The sequence below is a fragment of the Stegostoma tigrinum genome, chromosome 23 (assembly GCF_030684315.1).
Source record: "Stegostoma tigrinum isolate sSteTig4 chromosome 23, sSteTig4.hap1, whole genome shotgun sequence".
Classification (NCBI taxonomy): domain Eukaryota; kingdom Metazoa; phylum Chordata; class Chondrichthyes; order Orectolobiformes; family Stegostomatidae; genus Stegostoma; species Stegostoma tigrinum.
This window is the reverse complement of record NC_081376.1, coordinates 24,192,584-24,198,074: the sequence shown is the minus strand read 5'-3', so window position 1 is coordinate 24,198,074 and position 5,491 is coordinate 24,192,584.

Sequence of the window (5,491 nt, the reverse complement as noted above, 5' to 3'; positions counted from 1 at the left end):
CGTCTCCCACATTTCCCGCAACACATCCCTCACACCCCGCCCCCGCCACAACCGCCCAAAGAGGATCCCCCTCGTTCTCACACACCACACCACCAATCTCCGGATACAACACATCATCCTCCGACACTTCCGCCATCTACAATCCGACCCCACCACCCAAGACATTTTTCCATCCCCACCCCTGTCTGCTTTCTGGAGAGACCACTCTCTCCGTGACTCCCTTGTTCGCTCCACACTGCCCTCCAACCCCACCACACCCGGCACCTTCCCCTGCAACCGCAGGAAATGCTACACTTGCCCCCACACCTCCTCCCTCACCTCTATCCCAGGCCCCAAGATGACTTTCCACATTAAGCAGAGGTTCACCTGCACATCTGCCAATGTGGTATACTGCATCCACTGTGCCCGGTGTGGCTTCCTCTACATTGGGGAAACCAAGTGGAGGCTTGGGGACCGCTTTGCAGAACACCTCCGCTCGGTTCGCAACAAGCAACTGCACCTCCCAGTCGCAAACCATTTCCACTCCCCCTCCCATTCTTTAGATGACATGTCCATCATGGGCCTCCTGCAGTGCCACAATGATGCCACCCGAAGGTTGCAGGAACAGCAACTCATATTCCACTTGGGAACCCTGCAGCCTAATGGTATCAATGTGGACTTCACCAGCTTTAAAATCTCCCCTTCCCCCACCGCATCCCTAAACCAGCCCAGTTCGTCCCCTCCACCCACTGCATCCCAAAACCAGTCCAACCTATCTCTGCCTCCCTAACCTGTTCTTCCTCTCACCCATCCCTTCCTCCCACCCCAACCCGCACCTCCATCTCCTACCTACTAACCTCATCCCACCTCCTTGACGTGTCCGTCTTCCCTGGACTGACCTATCCCCTCCCTATCTCCCCACCTATACACTCCTCCCCACCTATCTTCTTTTCTCTCCATCTTCGGTCCGCCTCCCCCTCTCTCGCTATTTATTCCAGTTCCCTCTCCCCATCCCCCTCTCTGATGAAGGGTCTAGGCCCAAAACGTCAGCTTTTGTGCTCCTGAGATGCTGCTTGGCCTGCTGTGTTCATCCAGCCTCACATTTTGTTATCCCAGCAGCTGTACTGTCTCTTTTTTGCCTGAGCAGGAGAAGGAGAAGGAATGCTTAGCATCATCTGGATCCAAGACTTGAGCCTGAAAATCAGAAACCTCCAGCTGTGAATTGATCAGCAGAACCTAAAGTGAGGAACCAGGGTCATCAGCTCTTTGATAATAAAATGTGAGGCTGGATGAACACAGCAGGCCAAGCAGCATCTCAGGAGCACAAAAGCTGACGTTTCGGGCCTAGACCCTTCATCAGAGAGGGGGATGGGGGGAGGGAACTGGAATAAATAGGGAGAGAGGGGGAGGCGGACCGAAGATGGAGAGTAAAGAAGATAGGTGGAGAGGGTGTAGGTGGGGAGGTAGGGAGGGGATAGGTCAGTCCAGGGAAGACGGACAGGTCAAGGAGGTGGGATGAGGTTAGTAGGTAGCTGGGGGTGCGGCTTGGGGTGGGAGGAAGGGATGGGTGAGAGGAAGAACCGGTTAGGGAGGCAGAGACAGGTTGGACTGGTTTTGGGATGCAGTGGGTGGGGGGGAAGAGCTGGGCTGGTTGTGTGGTGCAGTGGGGGGAGGGGATGAACTGGGCTGGTTGAGGGATGCAGTGGGGGAAGGGGAGATTTTGAAACTGGTGAAGTCCACATTGATACCATATGGCTGCAGGGTTCCCAGGCGGAATATGAGTTGCTGTTCCTGCAACCTTCGGGTGGCATCATTGTGGCAGTGCAGGAGGCCCATGATGGACATGTCATCAAGAGAATGGGAGGGGGAGTGGAAATGGTTTGCGACTGGGAGGTGCAGTTGTTTGTTGCGAACTGAGCGGAGGTGTTCTGCAAAGCGGTCCCCAAGCCTCCGCTTGGTTTCCCCAATGTAGAGAAAGCCGCACCGGGTACAGTGGATGCAGTATACCACATTGGCAGATGTGCAGGTGAACCTCTGCTTAATGTGGAATGTCATCTTGGGGCCATCCCCCTCTCTGATGAAGGGTCTAGGCCCGAAACGTCAGCTTTTGTGCTCCTGAGATGCTGCTTGGCCTGCTGTGTTCATCCAGCCTCACATTTTATTATCTTGGAATCTCCAGCATCTGCAGTTCCCATTATCTCATCAGCTCTTTGAGCAGTTTACAGAGAAATGGTGTACTGAAGGGATTACAGCTACTAAACACCAATGCTGCAGGAGTCTTTGCATGAGTGGGGATACCATCACTTATATCTGCCACCTCTTGTAGGAAAATTGTCAGCTGCACAGTTTGGGAGGTATTGTCCCTGCAGCTCTGGCGATCACTATGACATTAAACTTACTCTCCACACTCCTTTCGAAGTTTAATTTGGGATATGTGTGGCATCTCCCAGTCAGGCACCCACAAGTGCATTCATGTGTTCACTGATGCCCTTCTCAGGAAAGCAATGCAGATTGCACAGCTCACCATGGATGTAGAGAGCTAAGCTTTCTAAACCAAAAGATTTGCATCCATCAACGGGTCCCTCAGGCCCAAAGAGATATTGTGGTGGTGCTCAGAACCTCCGATTACCAACTTGTCAGATTCCTGACAGAAAGTGATTTCACTCCCTCAATGTTCAGCTCGTTGTGACCACAGGCAACAATTCTTGCAGGTAAATGCCCATTATTCAGGGAGCTGTCACAATGTTTATGCTCTACGCAACTCCCAGGTGCTGGAACTGTTTGCGCTCCCCATTATTTCTAGGACTGGTTCGTGGGTGGCAAGGTATTCCTCCGGATGACATGGCTAATGACCTCAGTGAAAACCCCCAGATTCATGCTGAACAATGGAACAGTGTTTATTGTTCTTCTCTAGTAGCCTTTGAGATGGTAATGCTGAACTTCCTCTTTGAATGCTAATGCCCGACGGGTTTATATATATCCATAATGCTGTTAGAAATGGTGTTCCAGGATTTTGACCCAGTGGCAATGAAGGAATGACAATATGGTTCTAATTCAAAATGATGTCTCTGTGGCTTGGAGAGGAGCTTGCAGGTAGTGGCATACCCACGTATCTGCTATCCTTGTTTTTCTAGACGGTAATGTCATGGGGTTAGATGGCACTGTCAAAGGAGTCAGAGTGAGTTCCTATAGCGCATCTTGTGGATGGTAAACACTGCTGTCTGTGTGCCAGTGATGAAGAGAGTGAATGTTAAAGACTTTAGGTAGGGTATCAAGCAGACTGCTTTGCCCTGGAAGGTGTTAAGCTTCTTGATTGTTGTTGGAACTGGCTCCATTCATCTAAGTGGAGGGAATCCCATCACATTCCTGATGTGTGCCTTATAGATGGTGATGAGGCACAGGGCAGACAAGAGGTGAGTTGCTTTCTATAGACCACCAAGCTTCTGGCTTGCTCTTGTAGCCACAATATCTGTATGGCTAGTCCAGTTCAGTTTCTGGCTAATACTAACCACCAGAATGTAATAGGCGATGCAGCAAAAGTGAAGCCATTGAACATCAGGTGATGATGTTTAGTTTTTCTTTGTTGGAGATGGATGTTACCAAATAACTATGTATCGTAAATGTTATTTGCCATTTATCAGCTCAAGCCTATAAGTAGCAGACTACAGGCTTTCTCACTCGATGGCTGTTCATATCTCATCTCCCTTTCAGACAAGCACAGTTCCTTCGCTCACCTCTCAGTTCCATGACCTCTTTGTTAAAGGGGTCAGTGGCCTAGTATCAGGCAACTCTCCCTGACCCCACTGACAATTCCCATTTGGACTACTCATGCTTATTGTGATGTTCTTCTCCTGCAGACAACAGAAAAGCATTGATCAATATTAGCGTGAGAACATGATCATTTTCCTTGAATGCATAGCTACTGATACTGATGTCAATACCCAGGACTCTGAATCTTTCTGCATGTGTTCCTCCAAGGAAGGCTGTGCTTTGGGGCATCTGAACAATGAAAACAGTTATATGACTGATACTTTTGCTTCATCAAAGTGCTATTAAATCTGAACAAAAACTCAATCATTATATGATTTGTGTGTCTGAGATAGCTATAACGTCTGTTTTGAGACTGAACCCATCTTTTATGGTTGTGTGCTTGTCCCATCCAATCCTTTTCGGAAATCCCATCAGAGGTACAAGTTCTCCAATGTGAGATCAGTGACCTGATGGTGCCTGACCAGCTCAGTGTTCAATGTATTTACTATAAGCCTGGCACATATGTGAGGCCCACTTTCACTAAGATGCAAGAAACGCAACATTGGTATCCCTAGTAAAGTGATACACATTCCATACATGGGGTATCTGATGGAGATGCCTGTCACCCGATCTCCTCTGTGACAGTCTCCTGCAGTGACAATCTTATAATACTTTATGCCCTTCTGAGTTTGACTTGGCATTGAGTGGGCAATGACACGTACCCCGGCTGAGCACTGAAGCCAGTCTCTCTTGTACCATCCAGGACACTGATATCCACAGATACCTTAGTCCATGTTGGCTTTATCAATTGGGATGGTCTCCTACTGCCTTCCATCAGAAAGAAAACATCCTTTTTGTCCTGGGTGATCTACAAGAGAACCTCAAATGAGATATTGCTGAAATGTGGTGGCACTTTCTCCCTTGGAGGCAATGTTACCCAAATTCACCAAAATTATATTAGCACTTAAAGGGTTCAATTGCATGGAAAGGTTGCATAGACTCAATTTGTATTCCCGTGAGTTTAGAAGGTTGAATGGTAACATAATTATGGTGTTTAAAGATGGTAAGATAATTCAATCGAATGGATTTCTGGTAAATGAATCCAGAACAAGCGGCATAACCTTAAAATTAAAGTTAAGCTGTTCAGGAGTGAAACCGGGTAGTAATTTATTCCAGAAATAGCAATAAAAGTATTATATTATTGCTGCTAAAAGTCTGTGGATGTTGAAATTTTGAGATGGATGACAAACTTGTTTTAGGCATACGTATGGAGGAATATGGAGAAGGGGTAGATAATTAAGTTGACACACAGATCACTCACCATTTGATTTAATAGTGTACGGAACTGAGTCGCTGAATGGCCTCCTGTTCCTTTGTTAAACTTTATTTTTTTTGAAAGGTAAGGCTCATACAATTTTAGAGGATTCAAATCAAATTTAATTCTAAAATTTAATGGTGCTGAAGCAGTTGTACTGCAATACGACAATTTACTTTTTAATTGCATGTCACAAGCATAATTAGATGAATTAATGTGGGTTGGCTTGAGCAGACATTATCTTCAATTGCCAAATTAGGATAAGGGTTTAATTGAATTTGTCACTGCTGCTCCATCCAATGGCTGACAAAAGCATTTTTCTGCTGGAGCTGTATTAAATGTTGACATTCTCTGTCCAGTTCCTGAGCTGAGTGTGTTGTTCCTTAAAGGGGACCATGACAGATAGATTCCTGTCTCATCAGAGCTTCTCATGTTGCACTATCTCAA